Source organism: Delphinus delphis, chromosome 1 (assembly GCF_949987515.2).
Source record: "Delphinus delphis chromosome 1, mDelDel1.2, whole genome shotgun sequence".
In the NCBI taxonomy this organism is placed as follows: domain Eukaryota; kingdom Metazoa; phylum Chordata; class Mammalia; order Artiodactyla; family Delphinidae; genus Delphinus; species Delphinus delphis.
In genome coordinates, this window is record NC_082683.1 from 4,831,736 (window position 1) to 4,857,224 (window position 25,489).

The 25,489-nt window shown below is 44.1% G+C and overlaps 1 protein-coding gene and 1 pseudogene across 3 annotated transcripts in view; one reads left to right on the forward strand and one right to left on the reverse strand.

The window, feature by feature from the left end:
• CAMTA1 (calmodulin binding transcription activator 1) overlaps positions 1-25,489 on the forward strand; it is an 890,922-nt gene that overhangs the window by 74,060 nt on the left and 791,373 nt on the right. The window contains exon 3 of one of the 3 annotated variants that reach the window (XR_009519764.1): positions 14,811-15,082. The exons of 1 other annotated variant lie outside the window; for it this stretch is intronic. The gene's annotated coding sequence lies outside the window, so the exon portion shown is untranslated. Of the gene's footprint in view, positions 1-14,810; positions 15,084-25,489 lie in introns of those variants that run through there. One more of the 3 variants, XR_009519763.1, reaches the window with a different exon arrangement.
• The window catches only part of LOC132433028 (ubiquitin-conjugating enzyme E2 variant 1 pseudogene), a 45,480-nt pseudogene continuing 25,646 nt past the window's right edge, over positions 5,656-25,489 (reverse strand).

A 25,489-nucleotide genomic window follows, 5' to 3' on the forward strand; every position in this document is an offset into this window, starting at 1 on the left:
ATAAATGTTAAACATTCTCTCTGTGCCAGACAGCGTATTTGTCACCAGATACATAAGAGAGGACAAAATAGACGTTGAACTTGCTTTTGCCGAGTCTGTGGTCTAGTAGGACAGCCAGCCATTCAGTTGGTCAGTTGAGCTCCTTTTTTCAGACACTGTTCCAGTCCCTGGGGACGTATAGCATGGTCATCAAGACACAGTTTGCCTTTAAAGGGAAACAGCCATTAAGCAGATAATTGTAAGAATAAGTATGTATTTACAAAATGAAGGTTGTGAAAGGTTGTTCAAGAGCAGAGGACCTAATATAGATCAGAAACCAGGGAAAGACTCCCAGGAAGTGAACTTCTTGTGATGGGAGGGACGGGAGGGTTAGAGAGATCAGTGGTCAGGGAGGGGAGTGTTGTGGACAGAGGCAGGCTTGCGGGAAGGCTCTCCGGGGTGAAGAGGCTGGCACATCTGAAGGAGTGGGAGAGGCAGGGTGGCTGGAGGGCAGGGTGCGCTGAGGGTGGCAGAGGGCAGACAACAGCGGCTCTGTGCCTTCGCCTCCGAGAGGAGCCGGGCTGGAGGCTGGGCGGCTGGGCCGGCGTCTAGAGCAGGTTGGTAGGTGTGAGCAACCTGTGCTGGGAGGGAGAGACCACAGAGAGGAGAGGAGGCCATCATTAACCCAACAAATACACGAGTGTCTCTGTGCCAGGCAGTTTCTAAACTCCTGGAATAGAAAAAACAAAAAAAAAGCCTGTCTGCAGGGAGCTTAATTTCTAAAGGGGAGGATAAAAATAAAATGAGTTGCCAAGTGCATTGTAGGAAAAAAAGTCTATTTACCCGCTTCAGATGCCAGTCGCAAGTCCAGGTTGTCACCTGTGCTGCTGACCGGAGGTTCCATGACCCCCTCCCTCGGGTTCAATTAATTTGCTAGAGTCACTCACAGAACTCAGGGAAGTACTTACTTACTACCACTTTATTAAAGGGCACAGATGAACACCCAGACGAAGAGATACATAGGCCGAGGTCTTGGGAGGGTCCTGAGTGCAGGAGTGTCTGTCCCTGTGGAGTTGGGGTGTGTCACTCTCCCAGTGTGGATGTGTTCACATCCACAACCTGGAAGCTTTCTGAATCCGGTGCTACTGGGGCTTTATGGAGGCTTCCTCTTGATCAATTATTAATTCCCTTTCCAGCCTCCCTCCCTCTCTGAAGAATGGGGGGCAGGGCTGAAAATTCCAAGCTGCTTTTTGTGGCTTGGTCTTTCTGGTGACCAGCCCCCACCCAGAGCCATCCTGGAGGGCCCCCTCTCCTGCCTCCAGCACCCCCAACAGGTGGCCTCACTAGAACAAAAGATGCTCTTAGTGCTTTTATCACTTTGAATTTACAAGGGTTTCAGGAGCCCTGTGTCAGGGACCGGTCAAAGACCAAATATGGGAACAAAAGATGTTCTTAACACTTAGGAAATTACAAGGGTTTTAGGAGTTCTCTGCCAGGAACTGGGCCTAGAGACCAGTATATACTTACTATTATCCCACACTGAGGGACCCAAAGGAGATTAGTTGTAGACGAAGATTTATTGTAGGGAAGGTCTGCATGTTGTAGGGATATTAGTACTGATATCCCCAATTCAAATTACAATTATATTTTCTTTGAAAGGATTTAATTATCCAATTATATTTGGAATTCTTTGAGTTAGCTTTGTTTCATGGCGTTAGTTTTGTCCACTCTTTGTTTCTCAGTTGTATTAATATAATTTACAGATCTACTCATCCTTCCAGGCATTACCCAATTGAGAGGTGACTGTTTTTAGTAATTTTAAAATCAAATCAAATTGGAATTATATATTGATTTATATATTGAAGTTCTTTTCCAGCCTGTCTTGCTTTAAGCATTATACTGCCTTACAGTGGTGTGTGTATGTATGTATGTGTGTGTATATGTATGTATATGTGTGTATATGTGTGTGTATGTGTGTGTGGTGTGTGTGTGTGTATGGTATGTGTGTGTGTCACTCCCCTCCACGGCCCCCGCCCCCCCCCCCCCAAGGAATCACAGATACCTCTTCTCTGTTTTTCTCCCAATGCCCAAATCTGTTGTGGTCATCTTGCATGCCAGTGCATATGTGTGGAGGTGGATGTACATAACTTGCAGAGCATGGAGTTTCTATAAAAATTGTTAACCAGTCCCTTATTGCTTACCCAGTATTCTGCACACCTCTCCAGTTATTTTCTTAGGGCCTGCCGACATAGCTGCTCACCAAAGAGCACAAGCATTTGCCATATTCCCTCTAGAGAGGCACTGATCGGTACTCTCAGTAGCTGAATATGAGAATGTTCGGCTCCCTAAACTCTAACCAACACTAGGGATTATCAGTTTTTTAAATCTTTGTTAGTTCAGTGGGTGAAAAAATTATGTCTTTTTAAAAAAATTTTTTTGGCGGTATGTGGGCCTCTCACTGTTGTGGCCTCTCCCGTTGTGGAGCACAGGCTCCGGACGCGCAGGCTCAGCGGCCATGGCTCACGGGCCCATCCGCTTTGCGGCATGTGGGATCTTCCTGGACCGGGGCACGAACCTGTGTCCCCTGCATCGGCAGGCGGACTCTCAACCACTGCACCACCAGGGAAGCCCTATGTCTTCTTTTAATTTGCATTTCTTTGTGTGCTCCTGAGATTTAACATGTTTTGGCCACATGTGTTACTTTTTTGAATTGTCTGTTCATTCTTTTGTTCTTTTTTCTCGTAGATTCTTTACCCTTTTTATTTCTGATTTCTATGTGTTTTTCTTAAAAAAGTGTGTATGTATAATTTTTTCCTGGCTAGAAACCTATATTTCAGTCTTTTTTTTTTTTTTTAAACAATTCTTTTTTTTTAGATGTTGGAGGTAGGAGTTTATTTATTAATTAATTAATTTTTGCTGTGTTGGGTCTTCGTTTATGTGCAAGGACTTTCTCTAGTTGTGGCAAGCGGGGCCCACTCTTCATCTTGGTGCGCGGGCCTCTCGCTATTGCGGCCTCTCTTGTTGCGGAGCACAGGCTCTAGAGCGCAGGTTCAGTACTTGTGGCTCACGGGCCTAGTTGCTCCGCGGCATGTGGGATCCTCCCAGACCAGGGCTCGAACCCGTGTCCCCTGCATTAGCAGGCAGATTCTCAACCACTGCGCCACCAGGGAAGCCCTATATTTCAGTCTTAATTGTCTTCGTTGCGTCCTCACGTCAGTCCTGTGAGTCACGCCTTCAAACTTTGACTCTTTCTGGCCTTGACAGCATACCTAGGAAAGGTTTCCTTACCCCAGTTATTAATTATTCTCCCTGGATTTTCTTCTTTGTTTTTAATTTTTATCCTTAGATGTTTAATACACATAGACATTTTGTATATATTGGCAGAGTGAGGTAGAGCTTCTTATTTCTTTTTTCTCCCCAAATAGATGCTTATTATTGAATCATTGATCCTTTCCTACTGATTTGAAATGTTGCCTTTACCTTGTGCTAAATTTCCACAAATACACGGTTTTGTATCTGGATGCTCTCTGTTCATTGATCTGCTTATCTTATGCCTGCATCAAGTACCACGTTGTTCTTTCCTTTTTCTTTTTTTGTCCCTTACACATTGATTTAGTTTTTGTTGATCTGACTTAGTGTGAAGAGAAAATTGTTGCTCCTATTCTATCCTTAAAAATCTAGCAGAAGTGAGATGTGGCTTTGTAGTAGAGGTTCATTTGTTTCTCTAAGTTGAGGTGACAATCTTTCTTTTTTTTTTTTTTCCTTTTGGCAGCAGAAGTTGTGGGTTGATGAAGAAAACTAATTTAAAGCAGCTTTTCTTGCCACTGAAAATAGAATTGAAATAATCTGTAATTTTCATTTCTTTAGCCGTTGTTTCTCAGCTTTTCTCACATCTTAGAACACATCAAAAATAAAAGTATTTATAAGGCATATGGGATTAATGGATGAGTACTCTTGAGATCAGAGACCACTGGTCCGGGGTCTGGGTGGCCCAGGCCCCCTTGCAGAGCATGAGGGGATCAACATCTGTGACTTGTGTGTGTTGTGACACACATCATTAGGGACGTGTTTGGAAAGTGCTGATCTAGGTTAAAGTATCCAGCTTCAAATATTTTTCATTGTAAATCATTATAGCTTGATATGAATTTAACATTCTGAGACTCAGACTTCTTTTTAAAAAGTTTTAATTGTGCTAAGACGTATATAACGTAAAATTTACCATCTTAACCATTTTAAAGTATACAGTTCCTTGGCATTAAATAAATTCACACTGTTGTGCAACTAACTCCCTGTTCCCTTCTCCCTCCAGCCCTGGCAGACACCTTGCTACTTCCTGTCTCTCTGAATGTGATAACTCTAAGTGCCTCATATAAGTGGGATTGTACAGCGTTGGTCTTTTTGTGACTGGCTTATTTCTCTTAGCATAATGTCCTCAAGATTCATCCACATGTCATTTCCTTCCTTTTTAAAGGCTGAATAATATTTCATTATGTATATACCACACTGTTTATCCATTCATCCATCGATAGACGCCTAGGTTGCCTCCACCTTTAGGTGTTGTGAGTAATGTTGCTGTGACCGTGGGTGTGCAAATCTGAGAGCCAGACTTCTTGTAAGAGTTAGTTTTCCTCATTTTTTCACCTCTTACTCAGCTATTCCAGTCTGAATTTAATTCCCATTCTTCTTCTGAAAGCTCTTTCATAGATCACTGGTGATCTCAGAATTGTTAAAGATAAGGAGCATTTTCCAGGGCTTACTTGATTTCTCAGACATATTCACACAGGCTGACTGTGCTTTTCCCTTGGCCTCTGGGTTGGCACATGCACCCCTGGGTTCTTCTCCCCCGTGTTGGATGTTCCATCTTGCTCTCTTCTACCAGCACCTAAGGTGGGATTTCCTCAGGGCTTGAGACTAGACCTTCTTCTTGTGTGACTGGTAAACGTGGATATTTCTCAGGAAGCAACCGAGGCCCTTCACCTCCTGATATCCACTTTTGCTCTCAGTGACCCTGCCCACTCCCATAGTTTCAGCCTGCCGAGGGCTCCTGCATTTGTTTTGAGCTCAGCTCTCTCTGCCGAGGGCCCCACCAGAGCTGCCCACCTGGTATCTGATTCCTCCAGTGCAGGATCTTGTCCTGTTTCATGTGTCTGAAATGAGCTTGTGGTCTTCCCGTCTGTCTCTCCCGTCTCAATAAAGGGCACCTCCCAGGTGCTCAAGTCAGACCAGGGGGCCAGTTTTAAGATAAACTTTTACATTTAGAGTAGTTTTAGATTTATAGGAAAGTTGCAAGGATATTACAGAGTTCCTGTGTACCACACACCCAGTGTCCCCTAATAACATTAGGGTGGTACGTTCATCCCAGCCAGTAACCAGTACTGATATAGGATTATAAGCTAAACTCCACACATTCTTCATATTTCCTTAGTTTTCCCCTGATGTCCTTTTCTGCTCCAGGACCCCATCCAGGAGGCCACCTGACATTTAGTCATCATGTCTCCTCAGGCTCCTCTGGACTGTGACAGTTTCTCAGACTTCCCTTGTTTTTGGTGACCTTGACAGATCAGGTATTTGTTGATGTCCTTCAGTTTGGGTTCGTCTGCTGTTTTGCTTGTGATTAGGCTGGGATTATGGGTTTTGGGAAGGAAGACCCTGAAGGTGCAGAGCCCTTCTCCTCTCACTGTGATGCTCTTAACCTCCATCACCTGGCTGAGGCAGTGCTTATCAGTTTTCTCCAATCTAGAGTTACTGTTTTTTTCCTCTCAGAGGTCATTTTTTTCTTTTTTTGTTACAGCACAACTTATATATTTCAAAGGACAAAAAATTAGTATCATTTACAGTATCTTAAGATAAACTGCCTTTGAATGGGAGCTTCCTTTTCAGTACTTTGAAGTCTACAAGACGTATCTAGAAAATTTACTACCGTGGAAAACGAAGACTGCTTAAATCGAATGGGGGGTAGGGGAGGGCCTGTGGTTTTTCTTTTCGATTAATTGCTGTAACACCGTCCATCAGGAGGCTGAGGGAGTTTCATATTTTCTTTAGACATCATTAGGTGCCGAAGCTCTTGCAGGACAACTTTGATGCTATATGAATTCTGCCATTTTGCTAGCACTGATATGGCTCTTGGGTCCACCACTCCATTAGAACTATTAACTCCATTCATATTAATTTTTGTTACAGATCTTACACAGGGGGGTGCTTCTGGGTATTTAGGTCCACATTCTATTTTAAGGCTGTATATTCGGTTTTCATAAATTGTCCGAGCCTGTGGTGGCTGCCATCTTGCATCGCTGTCGCTCCTCTGAGGTCATTTTTGACACCTCCTTCGTCTTTTATGTATTGAATCCAAGACTACTAGCTCTATTTCCAAATAAATTTCCGGTCTAAATCACTCTTTACAGCCACCTCTCCAGTCCAGGCCACAATTACCTGTGCCCAGACGGCTTCTAGAGATCTCCTGGCCCCTGTCCCTACTTGCACCCTTGCCCCCTCCCAACCCAGTCTCCACCCAGATGCCAGAGTGGTTTTTTAAAAATGCCAGTTGGATTATGGTACCCCATTTCTCAATCCCTTGAATAATTTTCCATCGTATACTTAAGATACCGTCCAATTTCTCAACATGGTCCTCAAGGCCTGTGTAATCTTGTCTGTCACCCCTCCGGCCTCCTGCCTGGCCTCTCTCCCCTTGTTCTCTGTTCTCTCCCCGAGTTCCTTCTACACTCATGTTCTTCCTCCCACGTTGCCTTTTACGTGTCGTTTTTTCTTCTTCTTAGAATATGGTCCCTGTCCACCTTGTCATCTTCCAGATCTCAGCTAAACATTATTTCCCCAGGGAAAATTGCCTGACCCCCTAGCAGAATTGATGAGGTACCCTTGCTGTGTATTTCCATAGCATCCTGCACTCTGCTCATGGTGCTTGAAATGACTTGTTCTGTGTCTGAATCCTCGCCTCAGTGGCTAAGATAGACAAAACTGGGACGTCTTCTCTGCTGTTCATCACACGTCCCGGGCACCTGGTAACCGAGCCTGCCCCATGGTTAGGTGCTCAATATACATTTGTTGAACGAATGAGTTTGTCTTTAAGTTAAATTAGTGAGTAGAACTGCAGAGTGGAAAATCATTACTCTTCCTTTTTTTGTGTGCAAGTTCTTGAATTTATATCTGTGGTTCCCCTGATTGAAGTCCCACATGTATCCTTCTAAATCCATTGTGTAAGGGGCGGTGGGATAGGTACGGTAGTGTATGTAGAAGAGTACATTCCCCTCTGCTGCCCCTGAGGACCTTACTATTCATTCATTGCCTTATTCCCCAAACATGACTGGGAACCTCAGTGTGCAGAGCCCTGTGCAGAGCACGGACATGGGAGGCTGTCAGGGTTGGCGGAACACCTTCCATACCTGTCAGGGCCAGAGCCATGGAGTAGGACAGACCTGGACAGATGGAGTTTCAATTCTAGCTCTGACATTTTTAAGATTTATGTCTTGAACCTTAACCGTTGCTCATCTGAAAAGATGGGGATAGCAGTATCCCTCTTGTAAACCTTGGAAAGAATCAGATAAGCAAAAGAATGCAAGATGATCAGCATCATAATAGTAATCACAGAGCCAGTGTTTATTGCTTTTTTTTAAAAAAACATCTTTATTGGAGTGTAATTGCTTTACATTGTTGTGTTAGTTGCTGCTGTATAGCAAAGTGAATCAGCTATACGTATACATATATCCCCACATCCCCTCCCTCTTGTGTCTCCCTCCCACCCTCCCTATCCCACCCCTCTAGGTGGTCACAAAGCACCAAGCTGATCTCCCTGTGCTATGCGGCTGCTTCCCACTAGCTATCTATTTTACATTTGGTAGTGTGTATATGTCAGTGCCACTCTCTCACTTCGTCCCTTCCTCCTTCCCACGTCCTCAGTTCCATTCTTTACATCTGCGTCTTTATTCCTGTCCTGCCCCTAGGTTCATCAGAACCATTTTTTCGTTCTTTTTTTTTTTTTTTAGATTCCATATATATGTGTTAGCATACGGTATTTGTCTTTCTCTTTCTGACTTGCTTCACTCTGTGTGACAGACTCTAGGTCCATCCACCTCACTACAGATAACTCAATTTTGTTTGTTTTTATGGCTGAGTAATATTCCATTGTATATATTTGCCACATCTTTATGTTTATTGCTTTTTAAGTCCTAAGCACCATGCTACTCAGTTTATATTACTTATTTTCATTAATACTCATAGCAACCCTATAAGGTAGGGGTGTTGTTATCTTCATGTTATAAATGAAGAAAATGTGACTTAGTTAAAAAAACTAAATAATTTGTCCAAGGTCATAGAAGTAGTAAGTGGTAGAGCTATTACTGGAACCTAGAATTGGTTCTAATTGGAAAAGAACTCCCTGTATCTTATATATAGCTACCCTATCTTTCAGTATAGCTTTATTCTTTGGGGTTTTAGAGACTTTTAAGGCATCCATTGGCATTTAAAAACTTAAGGGCCACCTTAAGCTGATAGCAGCTGGAATTTGTTTCTTTACCCTTTGGCAGCTCTGACATCTGTGCCTGGATGTCTGCAGGAGGCGGGTGTGTGTGGAGACTGGAGGATGGGGTGGACCCACCTGGGCAGTTTTTCTTTTCTCTTCTTTAAAGTAAATAAATAAATAAAACATTAAGTATTTTTGTAAATAAATAAAATTATTTTTGGCTGCTTTGGGTCTTCATTGCTGCGCGCAGGCTTTCTCTAGTTGTGGTGAGGGGGGCTACTCTTCGTTGTGGTGCGTGGGCTTCTCATTGCGGTGGCTTCTCTTGTTGCGGAGCATGGGCTCTAGGCGTGGGCTTCAGTAGTTGTGGCTCGAGGGTTCTAGGCGTGCGGGCTCAAGTAGTTGTGGTGTGTGGGCTCAGTAGTTGTAGCTCGTGGGTTCTAGAGCACAGGCTCAGTAGTTGTGGTGCACGGGCTTAGTTGCTCCGTGGCATGTGGGATCTTCCTGGACCAGAGCTTGAACCCGTGTCCTCTGCATTGGCAGGTGGATTCTTAACCACTGTGCCACCAGGGAAGTCCTGGGCAGTTTTTCTTAAAGTGAGGATTGTGGACTGTTCTAGTCAGACTCACCTGGGGTTTTACTAATGCAGATTGTTTAGCTCCTCTTTTGATGTACTAAACTGTAATCTCTTAGGGGAAGGACTTGAGAATTATTTTTACAAATGACTTGGTTTAAATAGAGGATTCTTATTCATCTGAAGCTTGAGAATCAATGACTAGAGGAAGTGGGAAATGTTGGAGTCTAATCGTTCTGACTGTCACTGTAGGAAGCCAGTAGAGCAATTAAAGTAAGCACTGCGTTGTAGGTTAGTAAACTTAAAAACAGGTCATGCAGAAATAAAGTCAGCAGTGGGTGGGTCTGTTTCGCTTTTGTTTTATTTCTTATAAATTTGTGTTTGGGGAAATTTGGCATGTATTGTATTATTCTTTTTCCCTAGTGGGGATAGTACCTGAAAGGAACGGGTCTCAGTTGTGGTAGAGTTGACATAATATAAATGCTAAATCTGAGGAAGAAATTTAAGAATATTTGGTGAATTTGCATATCATTTGCAAAGCTAGGAGTATGTCTAAAGCTGATTTTTCAAGTCTCTTAGAGAAACTGTCATACTGTGCCTTGATTTTCAGTTTAGAAACTATGGTAATTTCAGGTTTGCGGCTAATATGAAAGCTAGTAATCAGTATCAAACGTTTTAAATTTATAATATTTATGTATTTATTTATGCATTTATTTTATTTTATTAAAATTTTAAAAAATATATATACATACACACTTAAATTTTTTTCCAGTTTCTTTGCCCAGTTTTAATTAATTAATTAATTTATTTTTATATATACATCTTTATTGGAGTATAATTGCTTTACAATGTTGTGTCAATTTCTGCTGTACAACAGTGAATCAGCTATATGCATACATATATCCCCATATCCCCTCCCTCTTGAGCCTCCCTCCCACCCCTCTAGGTCGTCACAAAGCACTGAGCTGATCTCCCTGTGCTATATGCATTTATTTTAAACAGTGAGATTACTTTTATTATTTCACCTAAGAAGACCAGAACCAGGTGGTTCCAGAATTGGTTGGTTCAGTGGCTTGGAAGGTGGCTCCCACTGTCTCCCCTGTGACTCTTGGCTTCTTCTGCATGGTGGCTACAGCATGGCTGTGTGGTTTAAAGTGTGCAGGGAGAGGGCAAAGTCCCTGCCTTTTGACCGCCCCCCATTCTTTAAAAAAAATTTTTTTTAACTAAAAATACTTGATTAATCCAAAAGAAGGCAGAAAGGAAGAGCAAAGGAACAAAGAACACAGGAAATAAATAGAAAACAGCAAGATGGTTCACTAAAACCCAACCATATCTGATTAAAAGGTGGGAGATTGACAGACAAGATTTAAGAGAGCAGGACCCTTTAATTCTTCTTGAACTTTGTTCTGGGATGCAACTAAGTTACTTTTAAGCAGTTTGAACCTTTAAGGTTTTGCTTTGTTAGGTGGGTCTGCAGTAGTGCTCAGTCTAAGGCTAATTTTTTCTCCACTCCTGAGGCCTTCTACACAGTGCTTGAGTACTCTGCCCAATGCTTGGTGAATTTAGAGTTTTTCAGTCTCTGACCCCATTCTTAAATAGCTTTTTTGAGGTATAATTGGCATATAATAAATTGCACATACTTTTGAGAAGTGTGCACATGCACACACCCCATGGCCATCACCATTCCGCCAGAATGAGTGTATCCATCACTCTTAAGAGTTCCCTTGTGCTCATGGCAGCCCCTTCCTCCCACTTGCTTTCTCCTTTTGTGAAATCTTCGAAGCTATTAGGGAAAAAATTATATTGTTGAGGATAAAGTCCTAGGTAGAAAGGTATTTAACTTGTAGTTTTAGCTTTTGTTTTCTTTTTGAGGATTGTGGTGGAAATAATATGATGATTGATTGTAGGTGTATGTTGCTGTATCATTTATAAAATGTTTTGAGAAACAGGCACATATTTTAGAACAGACTATCTTTGAGAAGCTTGACAGAGGAAATATATTTTCAGAAAGGTTGAAAAAAATGGCAGAGCTGGTGTCTGTTGTGGGAAGGGGGTCAGGGACGGGGTACCTCTCGCTGGCTGTGCTGCCCTGGGCCCCACTTGGAGGAGCCACAAACATGGAGACCAAATGCTTTTATTTTCTTGGTTTTTCAGCCAGGCAGTATTTCTAATATGCTGAAGAAACTAACAAATTCTAACATGAAAGGGTAAAAGAAATATAGTCCCCACTTAACAGAAGGATATACTTAGCTCAAGTGCATTTTATTCTAGTGAATTACCTGTTTTATTGAGTGACGCTTTGGTGATTTATTTATTTATGTTTATAGATTAAAATTTTTTTCTGCCTCATCACTATAATAAACTTTTGGCTGGACATTTCTCCTTTTACTCTCTGAATACACTTGATAAGATTAGTTTCTGCTGCAGAGAGCATTATATTGTTGAGTTAATAGCCATTTTGTAAAGAATTAGTAAAATATATAGGGCTCTATTTTAATGGGTTTCTTCAGCTGTCTCGTAGCTTCTCTGACTCTCTGAATTTTCTTGGCTCTTTATTTTTTTCTTTCTTTCTGGTTGTTCTATGTGTTTTGAAAGTAATATGCTTGAGGTGAGAATGGCAGCATTTCTGTCATGATTTAACCGTATTAGAAATGATGTTCTTTGTTCTATGTCTGCTTAGTTGAGAAATGAACCAATTCTCTTTGCTTATAAATGCTGGCTGGTCCTTGGCCCAAAATAAAAAAAACCCAAACCCAAAAACCAACAACCATAAACAAAAAACACCAAACCAAAGCAAAAAGCGCAAAAAACAACCCCCCAAAAACTTAGAGTACAAATTGAGCATGTTGGAAAACATATCCCTACAAAACGTTGTCCAGGAAGTGAGAGCATAATATGGGTGAGAATTTCCCTGGCAAAGTCTTCTTTGCTAGAACTCCAGTGACTTGTTGGTCTTGTGAAAGTGAAACTTGGTGTGTCTCTTATTTCAGTAACATAACTCACCAGTGCTGTGGTACAGTTTTCTTTCCGGTTTTAGCTTGAGGGTAGGGTATACTAGTTATGCTCCTAAGGTCTTAGGAGTTAGTAGGGTTTTTGAGCATTCCCTGTTTAGTTCAGTTACTGCGTGTCCTTTGAAGAGGACTCTCCTTCTCTACCCCTTGATGTAACAGTGCTAGTTCTGCGGCTTAGGATTTGTTGTGGGTTAAAGAACCCCCTCCGCCTACACCCTGAGTCTTTGCATGTATTGGTATGTATGAATCCCGTTCATTTGTGGTCCTTAAGGCACTCTTTCTGGGGCCCAGGAATGGGGCTAGTAGAATGTTCTGTTTCCTACATTTCAGCTTGGGCCAGCCCTTCGGGAAAAAGCAAAAAGCTCCTCAGGTCCCATAGCCTCTAGAATTTGGAGCAGAACTGTTGCTTCAACAGACTTCCGGTTAAGTAGGCAGGTGTCAGACTGTTTCTGTGGGAAGAAGGATGTGTGTCCCAGATACCTGCCTCCACAAAGGGGCTCTGGCCTCAGCTCTTTGTTGTTGCAGCTGAATCCGTGCTCCCCAGTTGTGCTGGCCCCTGGCTGTTTCTAGCCCTCTTATTACTTATTAAATTATATTCTAGGATCCTTGAATAGTAGGGACGTGGTAAACTCCTTCCTGGTAGCCCTTCCCTTCTTCCACCCCAAATAGCAAACGCATTTGAAAACATTAGCTGAAATCCTTCATATTACAGATTTTCTTAAATCACCTAAAATGTTATCATTACTGGCACAAATTTATTCAAATTGTTGGAATTTCTAAGTGCCTAGGTGGGGAGTGTTCTGTTTGTTTTGTGTTTATTACTTAGATTATATTCATTTCCGTGAAATTATTTGTGGGAATTTCGTTGGTTGTAATGCTTTCAGGTCCTCAAAGAGCACTTCCTTCTATTTGAGGATCACATAATGTTGGCATAGGCTGGTGTGTGCAACTTTTGGCAGGGCTTAAGCTAGTAGAAAATTTGGGCTAACACATTTTTTTTCTGAGTCGGTGAATTTTAGAAATGATTTAGAATTTCGAGAAGCATCTATAAGTATTCTCCTCTTGTTGTCCAGAAGTTTTTTAATAAATACATGTGTTTTGATAATGAAGGGGTACATATATTTGATCTGAATATACTTTTTCTCATTTTTAATAGGAAATATTTTAATAAAACAAAACTTGGCTAATGGTATACTTGCTGGCTTCTTGCCTTTTCTTACAAACGTGCTAAAGTGGTCTGAATAACAGTGCTACTAAAACAACATATGCCTTGTTTTGATGGGGTATCGATTCCTTCTATAGTGTTCAAAATTGTTGCATGCCTCCCAGCAACAAATACGTATGTGACAGACTTTACATGAGATGAGCATCCCAGATAAATGAAATGCTAGTTTACTTTTCAGTAGCTCTGGAACTTAAAAAGAAAGTCGTTTTTTAGAAATGTGGCCTTGAGGCGCTAACACACTTGTGTCTAGTGCATGAAGCTCTGCAAGTTATTTTTTAACAAAACCTAATTGGGGGGACAAAATCTTTATAGAGTTTATTGATTGATTGCTCTAAGCCACCAGAAAGAGTATTCTGTTCCTCTTAATAAAATCCTTTGGGGCAGTTGTCTATATTTTAATATGGAAGTAATAGGGGAATTTGATTTTATCAGGGTAAACTCAAATGTTAGATATTGTAAGATTGAAACTAAGCTAGGAGACTGGAAGAACGAATGGTACTTACAGTTCTTTTTGGCTAGTGGCGCTCTCGTTTACCCTCGTAGATGGAGAGGCGCTATTTCTATTGTTGCCTGTCCAGCAACAAGTAAGGAATTTGGATCCTGAAATCAGGAAAGTGTAGCCTGCTCAAGTTTAGTTTCAGAGATAGACTAAAGATCACTAATAGTAGTCATTTTATTTACTAGTGAAAGGAATATGGAAATTATTTACTGTAACTCCTAATCGTTATGCTTGCTGTTGCCGCAAAGTTAATAAGTATGTTTGTCATGATATCCGTGGTGGCCACATGATGCAAAACAAAACCTTAGCCCTTTCTGTCCTTTTAAGGTTTATTAATGTCCTTTTTGGTTTGTTAATGAGGGAGATGAGTAAATAATAACAGGAAATTGAGGCCTAAACTGTCTTTTTCTGTTGTCAAGATATTGCTGGTGTCAAGCTTCTATTAATTCTGTGTAATTCCAGTGGAGACAGCAAGTTATTTTGCTTAAAATGCCGTCCCCCCGCCCCCCGCACCAACCCTGTCCCGCAGTGAGAGTTGAATGTGAGAACAGATCTTAATAGATATAGTTACACAGTTTATTTTATCATGTATCACTTTATTGCTGTCTTCTAGAACATTGTTATACTAAATGTTCCAATAATGGAAATTTTATGCAGCTACTTCAAATGAAACAAATTTGCAAAAACTCAATTTTGGAACTCATTCCTTGAGGAGAGGAAAAAAACTCACCACGCTGTGACCAAATTAGATTTCTGATGTGTTGGCAACTTAACAAACACTGTCATTTCCAGAAAACAGGGTGTGGGGTCCAGTGGAATTGTCAGCACTTCTTAGTCACTTATAATGGGAGATATTTGGGGTTTTAATATGATTGAATGGTTAAATTTTTACAAAAAGGTAATTAAAATTTGGTGTTGTACCTAAATAAAAATGGCTCTACACGGAATCAGGAATGACTGTGTTCAATTACAGGGGAGTCTTCTTTTCAAGAACTTGATTTTAAATTCTCGGAGATACTAGTTTTACTTACTGGAGCTCCTTTGTTTTGCAGAGATCATGATGCAGCCGTCCTTTTGGATTTCTTTTTAATAATGTGTGACCCTTCACCTTTGATCCCCTGACCTGCATTACCTTGGTAACCATTTCATTTTTTAATTTAATTTCATTTTTTGATTTTGGTGTACAAGCTGTAACATTTCATCTCTCAAAGTGTAACACGCTGATTTCCTCAAATAGAGATACCCCTTTGAGCGATAAATTTGCAAAATGCTGTCTTCATTTTCTGTATTAAAATTCATTTCAGTTTTAAAAATAAAGTGTAATCTGTGTTTTCATCCTTTTAAAATTTAAGTTTAATGAGTGCATTTCCCCATGCAGTATATTTCCTCTTCTATTCATGTTTTGCAGTAGCCAAATGAACTTGGTGTTCACACATAACTTGCATACACAGCGGACACCCAGAGCCCCCCCGCCCCCCCATGCCCCTGCCCCGCCCCTTCTCACACACACCCCCTCACCATCACCACACACCCCCTCACCACCACCACACACCCCTTCCTTTGCAGATTAACTCATCTTTCAGAAATAGTGGCAACTTGAACTTACTGGTCTCAGCTGCCACATTCTACAACCTCACATTATGTTTTATATTTTCAAGTGTTGGTGGGAGGAAAAGTTTAGCCCTTTAATTCCATGTACGGACTGGAAGATAAGAAAGTTGTCTCATTTCCAAAATTCACCTTTCCCCCTCCTTCAGTATTTTATTCTTTATTTGAGGTATAAGTTAAGAACGAGCAACATTTTTAACCTGATCAAAAGTGGCCTTTTGTCTCTGCTGAAACCTGGTCAGTCAGCTGTGATGGTCCATATACCAGATTGCTTTATGCCATATGCTGTTTCATGACTGTTTTTCAGACAATGCATTTTTAATGGTATTCCACTTTTCAAAAAATTCTTATTCAAAAGCAAAAAAAACTGAAATCTAAAAAATGAAACTTGAGTTAATTCTTGGAACTGACAAGATATTCCTGAGAATTCATGTTCTTTAAAAAAAAAATCATGTGCAATCTCCTAGCATGGCCTGCTGAAGCACAGATTATTTTTTAAGTGTCTCATTATTTTATTCTCCAACATTTAATGCTGATGCTTTAATCGCACACAGCTGAAGCTGCTAAATGAGCACTGAAATGGATTTAAGTCCTCTCTGAGCTTTGTTGATACCTATAAAAGTTTATGTCATTCATTAGAACCACAAATTAACATTAGCTGTAGTGAGCTGCTCAGTGGAGATTGGAACTCTTAGGAACACTTCTTCAGGCTTACTAGCTCGTCTTTGTCTGTTACACTTACATCCCTGGGAAATTGCCTTTGGCCTGTTGGGTACCTTTTCACAGAATTGCAAAATATCAGAGCTGAGAAGTATGAGTAGGTAAAACATTCCATGATTACAAAGCCAGAAAGCACATGGAATGAATGTTCCAGAAGCTAGGAGCATTTATTTATCCAACCTTGCATTTTAAGGTGATTTTTTTTTTTTATGATAATGCTTTCAGAGTTGCCTAGGAATGTATTCCGTATCCTTCTAGCACCAGAAGAAGAATGTGTAGCTTGGAGTTTATCGAACAGGCGTCGCAGGGCTGAAAGGGGCTGTGAGTGGCGGTCTTCTGCACTCCTCTTGCTTAAGCAGCCCTATACCTGCCCGACCCCTGAGGGGGAGCTAGCTGATGAGAGTCACAAGCTCCCTGTTGACAGAATCAGGGCCTCTTGACATCTCCCTGAAGGCTCCTAGGTCCTCTAGAGACAGTCAAATACTTTATTCATAAGTCCAGTAGGAGCTAAGGAGACGTTAATAGGCACCCAAGAGAAATGTTTTTATTGTGATAATTTTATTTTGCAGTTACGTCGAAGAGAGCTGGTATACGGACACATTCGTTACCTATTTTCAGTGAGCAGTGCTTATTTGGTTAGTATTTAGGAATTCTGGTGAGTTGTAAGCCACACGGATGTAGTTTCTGTGAGCATGATTCAGTGAGAAAACCCTAGGCTGAGAGTCAGAAAACCTGCTTTGGACCAGCCGGGTCTCTGGATGTGCCAGGGGTATCTTGTGAGGTAGCGACACACAAAACTCAGAAACTCAAATAGCAAGACTTCAAAAGACTTCCACGTTAGGGTTGAAAACAGTGAAATCAGTTGTTCCACTTAACGTACAGGAATGTGTAGAACATTTCACTGATTCGACTTCCGTTTTATCCTGTGTGAAACGTAGATATTGTACGTCTCCTGCTTGCTTTTCAGGGTTGTTGGCAGGATAAATGAAAATGCGTGATGGACACCCTGGGAACCCAGAAGAAAGGTGCCTTTGAAAGTAAACCTCATGCGAGGGCTGTGCGCTCAGCAGCGGCAGTCTTCATGCTGAGAGGCTGCTGTAGTGCATCCTCTGGGAGCGGCCGGGAGCGTGGGCGCTGGGGCCAGGCTGCCTCGCGTCGCATCCCACCTCGGCCCTTTGCAGGTGGTCGGATCGAGACAGTTAGCTAACCCCTCTGTGCCGCAGCTTCCTCTTTAAAGTGGGGTTGATAATAACAGTACCTGCTCAGAGCGTCATGAAGAGTCCTAGGGGAGCTGCTGCATGTGAAGTGTGTACTTAGAGCAGCGGCCGGCAGGCAGTGTGGCCGTGGCCGTGGCATCTGGGCCCGATCCTGCGCGCCAGGAGAAACCCAGGCAGCGTGGGAGTTCCCATGAAGTGGAATTTCATGAAATGGAATTTTCTACACCTTGCAGAAAACTAAACTTGAAAGAGTGTCCCTGTTAGTATTCTGCTATTGTCTTGGAGGCCCAGGCATGCTTACAGGAAGAGGCACTGGATAGTTTATGGGAATCAGGCACCTCTCAAACAATGTAAGTTCAGGTGCTGCAAGTTAAATCTGGGCTCCTAACCTTTTAGGAAGAAAAGTTTAGATAATTAAGAGCTTATTGGCCCTTTGTTGATAGGTTCTTTTGTTTTAGCTATTTTTGGCTATGGAGGCACAGGAAAGACCCGTGGGAGAGACCCCATCCTTTACTTAGTCAGCACTTACTCATTCTCTCAGCTTCAGTCAGCTGTCTAGTGAGCTTTCACAGAGTCAGAAAGCATTTATGTGTTGAGAGATTTTTACCTTGCTGTAGGAGGCTTCACTGCTTCATCCTCAGTAGAATAAGGGGGAAGAAAGTGACCGCTGTGTGTCACATATTCCCAAGCGTTTCCACATAATTATATACATTTATCTATGAGGTCGGTGGTGTTTGTTAACCCTGTTTTGCACCTGAGAACACTGACACTCAGGTCGGTTAAATAAACTCGTGCAGGGTCACACCCCTAGTAGGTTGCAAAACTGGGACTTGAATCCAGGAGCTGCCCTTCTGGTACCTGCTGCCTTGTGCTTGCCGGCAAGCCTGGCTGCACCCCTGACAGGAGATCCTGCCATTTGGTTGCAGGGGCCTCCTCTGCATGCATTTGTGTCCCTCAGCCGTCAGTGCCCCAGACTTACTTAGTGAGGCCTCCAGCACCCCACCACCCGCATCACCAGGAAGCCCCCGCTGTTCACGTGGCGCCTGGAGGGGCTGCATAGCAGCGGCTTCCTTGCTCTTGGCTGCACGTCCAGGATCCCTTGTACAGCTTTAAAATGTGGAGCACTGGCCCCATCCCAGACTCTGAGCTGCCTGTACTAGCAGAGAACCATCGATCAGAGCACAAAGATGCAGGATGTTTATGTTACTCGTAAGTAAGGAAAAGCTATCACTAATCCAGAACACGGGCCAGTGCCGTTAATTCTATAGTTAGCTGCATTGTAAGCTACAGTGGGCCTTTGTGGGCCAGTGTGGTGGTGCACTCACCAGCAACCAGCAGCCATTTTGTGGGAAGAGTCCCAGCTATTTCGGTGGGATGCAGTCTTCTGGAAGTGGGCATCTGACCATCACAAAAACCAGGTTTGAGATCGCTCATGGGGCGAAATGAAGCAGTGGGCTGTCTCCTTTCTCCTTCGCCTTTTCACTTTCTTTTCTCTGCCCTACTTGCGTGCATTTATTTTTTACAACCCTCCTTCCCTCTCCTCCCCAACCCTTCCCTGTCTTATCTTTCCTCTGTTTCTCTTTTTCTCCATCGTCTGCCAGATGCTTCTGAGTGTATCTGTCATCAGACTGTAAATCCTTGAAATCCTGCAAGGGGCCGGGCACATCGCCGGTGTTCCTAGCAGTTGACGCGTCTCGGTATGTCCTGGGATCTTTCAGAGGTGAAGGCGCTACCCTGAGTCACCTTGAAAGTTGTCAGATTTTGTTTGTGATCATCAACCTTAAGTTGGGTGCTTTATCTTGAGAATTCAGATAATCTGGCATGACAGTTTGAGAAACGCCGTCACTAACTAGGACAGAGTGCTGGCCAACGATGGACTTGACCCCTCTAGAGGCACTGGCATCCGGCTTTTAGTATATTTGCTGCTGAAGGTCTGAGGTCATGGGTCAGGCCCCCCATTTTGGTGACGAGGAGCCATTCCTGAGAGGGGGAGCCCTTCCCGGAGGCCCTCAGCCAGTCCAGACTTGCTGCCCGGGGAGGGGAGCAGAGCCAGCGCTGGGGCGCGTGGATGCCCTGCGGCCGTGCACGGTGACCTGTGTGCCTCGGGAGATGACGGAGAAATACCCGGCCCTGATGGGTAGGCTGGTGGGTAGGAGGGGCCCCTGCGCTGAGCAGGCCCCTTGGGGGGCAGTTCTGATGGCGTTTAACCCCTCTGGAGGCGGTAGGAGACCAAGAAACATGGTCCAAGTGTGAAAAGTTATTTTTTGTCATTCTTCAGTGAAAATCTGCCCTCGCCAGCAGGGGGGCGACTGAAGGCCAAGGCGGCAGCAGGATCATTGCTCAGTCAGGAGCGAAGGGGAAGCATCTCCTGTTTGTGCTCGTTTGTGGGTGCCATCTCCCTGGGAAACCGTGGCCCTGGTTACCGTGGCACCAGGTGACATGCCTCCGAATCACAGGATTTAGACCAGACTTTCCACTTTCCACATGTGTCTCTAGGTGGGTTCAGAACTATACCATGTGATAGACACATGTGCCCGCACAGAACGTGGATATTAGTCAGCCTGTGGTGCCGAGTTCTCCTCTCTCTTCTTATTGATCCTTTGGAGTATTTCACCCCTCTCCGCCCCTCGTTTTCCCCTGGGAGAAGCCCAAAGGACATTTCTCCTTCTTCCGTAGCAATGGGAAGAGGACTGGCAGGGAGGGGGGCAAGTTGTTGGCGGCCGTTTGACTCTGGGTTTCTCGTACCTGCTCTGGCATGTTTAACGGCATGTGGCACAAGTGCTGGCACGTAGGAGACACCCAGCAAACGTTCACTCTCCTTTCAGCTGTCATTAGCACAGGTAATTAAGAACAGGAGCTGATAGACTTCACGTATCTGTGCAGAGATACATCTGTAATTAAAGTTTTAATTAAAGAAACACCAGACCAGGCAGATGGTTCTTATCCCCGCATCCTGTAAACTAAACAGCCATGGCTTTTTGATCTTGCAAACAAGCAAAGCAGAGGGTAGCAGCGGCGCTCCCAGAAGTGGACCAGAGGGGAGAGATAGTCTTATTAACTAGCCATAATCTAATTTTGGTAGCATTCTGTGCGATGCCAAAGCCAGGGATAATCATCGCAGTTTGAAATGGAAATTCAATACATCAAAGTTCTGTCCCAGCCAAAGCTTTTAAGCCTCAAGTCAAGGGCATTACCAGAGCCCAGCTGGTATATCACAAGGCATGTGGTTTCGTGCTAGATCACAAAAGCTGACAAAGTGTTATTTAGGATCATCAGCTAAATACAGTATTAAATTAGCACGCCATCATCCTGACTTTTCAGGTTCTTGCCCCCGTGTAGCAGTGCAGGACTGAGATGGGACGGGTGCTGCCTGCCTCATGTGTGTCCTCTGTGCTGTGTCATGGTGACCTGAGTGACCAGCCAGCTGCAGAATGAAAAAACGAAACCATCACTGGGATACCAGGAAAAGACAGATCTCAGGTCTTATCATTTCTGGGAAAAAACCTGCCCCCAGTGGCCCTGGCCGTTTGCTCCGCTATGTCCCTGTCAGCAGGAGGCCAGAGCCGTGCAGGCAGGGGTCAGGCAGTTCACTTTGACCTCTTGGGGTTCATCCCCTCCTTGACCCCCAATTTCTTACCCTTCCTCATAGTCTTTTACTTATCCAGGCACACGGTTTTCTGGCATTCAGCACAGGGAGGCACTTATACACCTGAACTCTCTACTAATGGATATAGGTGTTTTTTTTTTTTTAATTTATTTTATTTTTGGCTGTGTTGGGTCTTTGTTGCTGCGCGTGGGCTTTCTCTAGTTGCGGCGAGCGGGGTTACTCTTCGTTGCGGTGTGTGGGCTTCTCATCGCGGTGGCTTCTCTTGTTGCGGAGCATGGGCTCTAGGTGCGTGGGCTTCAGTAGTTGTGGATTGCAGGCTTTGGTAGTTGTGGCTCACGGGCTCTAGAGCGCAGGCTCAGTAGTTGTGGCACACGGGCTTAGTTGCTCCACGGCATGGGAGATCTTCCTGGACCAGGGCTCAAACCCGTGTCCCCTGCATTGGCAGGCGGATTCTTAACCACTGTGCCACCAGGGAAGCCCTATAGGTGTGTTTTTACCACCTACATCTCACTCATTTGTTTCCCACTTGGTAGAACCAATACTGAAGATGTTCCTTATTTCACAGGGAAATATCTTAGAGGGTCAGGAGGGCAGTTGTCTGCTTTGCTTAATGGTGTGTGACCCTATCGTTCCTGTTTCTTTTAAAGGAAGTAGGGGGTTCTCACTGGAAGAAGAGCCCGTGTGACACCAGGATATGTATCAGTATCTTCACATTAAAGACTCGTCCCCAGAACGGTAGAACTCGGAAGTACTTTAGCTCACGTTAATACCATTTATAAATCAAACCTCAGTCCTCTTAGGAGAGTGGCTGAATCCATAGTGCTGTGATGGTTGTGAGTGACTGAGTGTGTATGACGGGTGGACGGAAATGTTTTCACCACCTTTTTGCTCGGGAAAGACTTTTATTTGACGAGATGTTCTTTGTTTTTAGAAGTCAATTAAATGTCGGCTACTTTGAGTAAGCAGTCTTTTGTGCTTGTATCCAGGAAATTTGGTCAGGCCTGTACAGAACTGTGCTACTGGGTTGGCATTTTGCATGCGGAATTTGAGCCTGACTATGGAATCTGTTTCTTCTCCAATCTGGTTAGAGACCTGAACACGTGACCTCTGAGGCGGCAGCACAGTTTGAGGTCGTAGAAGGCCCCTTACGAAGTGACACTGGTGCTCCTCGGAGCACGGCGCTTATGGCTCACTTCAAGGCTTCTCCACAGAGAGAAGCATCTGCAAACACGCCTGGAACAGTAGGGTTTTTATTTCTCTTTCTGCGGGTTTTAAGAAAGCTTTGCCCTTCCTGGTATCAGTGTGGTGCTGGGGGTGGGGGAGTGTTCTGCCCTCTCTGAGAGGGGCTTAAATTCAAAGGTTTATACATTCGTTTAATAAGTATTTATGGAAAGCCTAGTACCAGGCACTGTCCTAGGTGCCCGGAGTAAAGCAGTAAACAAATCAAGGCCATTTCTGTCACAAAGAGCCTATTTTCTGGGAAGGGTCAGTAAACAATAAACAAAAAGCAAGTAACACTAACTGAGTGATCACATGTGCCAGTTACATTTATTACCTCATCAGCGCTCAGAACACTGAGGAGGTAGGGGCTGTTATTGTCCCCATTTCACAGAGGAGGAGACTGAGGTACAGAGAGGTAAAAATAACTCGCTCAATGTCACACAGCTAGTACATGGTGCTGTTGGCATTCCAACCCAGGTAATCTGCCTCCAGATTTCATGCTCTTAAACACTACGCTATTTTGTCTCCCTGTTAAAAAACTGCCTGATCAGTTTATTTCTACCTAAATAAATATCGTAAAGAAACATCATATGACAGTGAGTGTGACGCAGAACAGCGAAGCAAGGTAAACCGTTTCAAGGGTCCCTGGATGTTGGTGTGCGTGCGCGTGCTGCTCTGGCTGGCATGGCTGGAGCAGGTGTCTCTCCTAAGGTGATTTGAAGGAAGTGACACATTGATGCATGTAGCTATCTGGGCTAAGAGTATTCCAAGCAGAGGGAACAGCAAAGGCAGAGGCCCCAGGGTAGATGTGGGCTTGGCAATAGCAAAAGAGAAGCAGGGAGGCCGCCACGGTCGCATCGAGTGAGCACAGTGGACAGGAGCAGATGAGGCGGTCAGCAGCGAGATCCCGCGGGGCCTTATAGGGCGTGGGAAGGTCTTTGATTTTACTGAATGAGAAGGGGAGCCATCCAAGAACTTTTGAGCAGGAAAACAACGTGATTAAAAGGATCACTTTGAATGCAGTGCAGAGAGTAGTCTAGGGCCGGGGTCGGCAATACTGTGTAGGCCTGAGCGCCAGATCCAGCCTGCCACCTGTTATTGTGCAGCCAGCAAACTAAGAATGCTTTTCACATTTTTAGATGGCTGAAAAAGTAAGGTGAATAGTAATATGTTGTGGCACCTGAAACGTACATGAAGTCCAGGTTTCAGTGTCCGTTTAAGTTCCAGTTTTATTCGCACAGGGCCGTGCTCATTTGTCTGCGTATTGTCTGAGGCTGCTTCCAAGCTGCAACGGCCAAGTCGAGTAGTTGCAGCAGAGACCATCCGGCCCACAGTCTACAGTATTGACTGTCTGGCTCTTTAAGAAAAAGTTTGCTGATTCCTGGTTTAGGGGGATAGGGATGGAGTCAGGGAGACCAGTGAGGAGACTGTGACAGGGGCCGGGGGTGGCTTGGACCAGAGCAGCAAGAAGTGATCAGATGCTGGTTGTGTTTCAAAGGGAGAGCTGATTGGCTCTCTGCAGACATGGGGAGTTGGGGGCGATGCCAGGGTTTTTGCACCGAGCAACTGTAAATGCAGTTCCCATTCACCGAGATGGGGAAGATGGTGGGAGCAGCAGGCTGGGAGGTGGGTGAGGAGAAAGGTCTCGGCTGTGTTAACTTCATGATGCCGCGTGGAGGTGTCCAGTAAGCAGTCACAGTTCAGAGGAGGGGCCTAGCCTTGAGCCAGTCTTCAGTGTTGTCAGCGTATCGAAGGTTCTTAAAGCTCTGGGATAGATGAAATCTGTAGTGGGTGTGGATGGATGGAGAAGTTCAGACACAGAGTGCGGGAGGTACCCAGTGGTAAGGGGAGGGGTGAGAAGGAAGTGAAGGAGATGGGAAGGAACGCCAGGGAAGGAAATGGGAGAGCGGGGTGTCCTGAAGGAACGTGTTTCCAAGCAGAGAGCGTGATCGTCTGTGTTCAAGTGTTGCTAAACGTCAGGTCAGATACAGGCTGAGAACTGACCCTGGATCTGGCAGCGTGGAGGTCATTGGTGACTTTGATAAGAGCCGGATGAGTGAAATGGTGAGGACGTCACCGATTCCAGCTGGTTCAAGCAAAAATGGGAGGAGAGGAAGCGGAGCAGGTGCTTTCAAGGAGTTGTATTTGCTGCTGCCCCAGTGCGGGCCAGGAGAGGGCAGAGAGTTGGATTTAACCTGGGATGGGGATTTTGCCAGGGAAGTGCTGGGAAGGGAGGGAGGGGCAAGGGAACTGAGCACTGATGTGACGGTGGGCAGTGGACTCTGAGCTTGGCCGGGAGCAAAAGTGGAGCACGAGGGAGACGAGGGGCAACAAGAAGCCCTGGGGTCGCTGGACTCGAGGAGTGGGGCCATGGAATTGTTGGCGTAGGGACAGTCAGAGAGTGGGATGCTTCAATCTGGTATCACCAAGGGGTGCAGTTACGGTTAACATCAAGGTCTAGGGCAGTGCTGTCCAGTAGAAATATAATGGAGCCGCACGTGTAATTTGTAATGTTCTAGGACCCATATTTTTAAAAAGTATAAACAAACGAAATTAATTTTAATAATATATTTTCTTTAGCCCCATGTATTATGTGAACATGTAATCAATATAAAAACTGTTGAGATATTTTGCCTTTATTCTGTACTACATCTTTGACATTTGATATGGATTTTATGCTTCCAAAGCATCTTAGTTCAGACCAGGCACATTTCAATAGCCATGTGTGGCTTGTGGCTACCATACTGGACAGCGTAGGTCTTGGGAATGATCGTGGAAATACAGTCCAAGGGTATGGGGGGCATTGGGTTAAGGAACAGGGAGGCCAGGGTTTGTGAAGGATTGTCTGTGCGGATCTGAAACCACTTATGGTCCTGATGAGACGAGCAGGGTCGGAGAGGCAGGAGAGGGAGACCGGGGCTGTTGGTAGGGTTGCTGCTGCAGTGGCCTCTGCTCTAACTTTCTACCCACCAAGGAGCCCTTCTGCCCCTGATCCCGTTACACTTCTCAAAGCATCTGTGAGGTTCTGGGGGATTGTTCTTGCCTCAAGTCAGATCCAAGTGGTAACTCCTTGGAATTAGGGGCTTGAGGCAAGAATTCTGAGTCACAGAAAACATCAGAACACAAGGCCGTAATTTTGCAGGATCTCCACCAAATGGCAACTTTTCACTGGGGTTTTGACTTTTATCCTTTAGATTCCTATCTTTAATTTGGCATAATCTTCACATTCCTCAAATTCTATTAATTGTATTTAACAATGCTAAATGTGTTTGAATCCCTGCAGAAGCCCACATTTAGTAGCTTTGAGGCAGTCCCATGTAATAGAGTATACAGAACCTGCCTGCCGTCTGATGCTTTT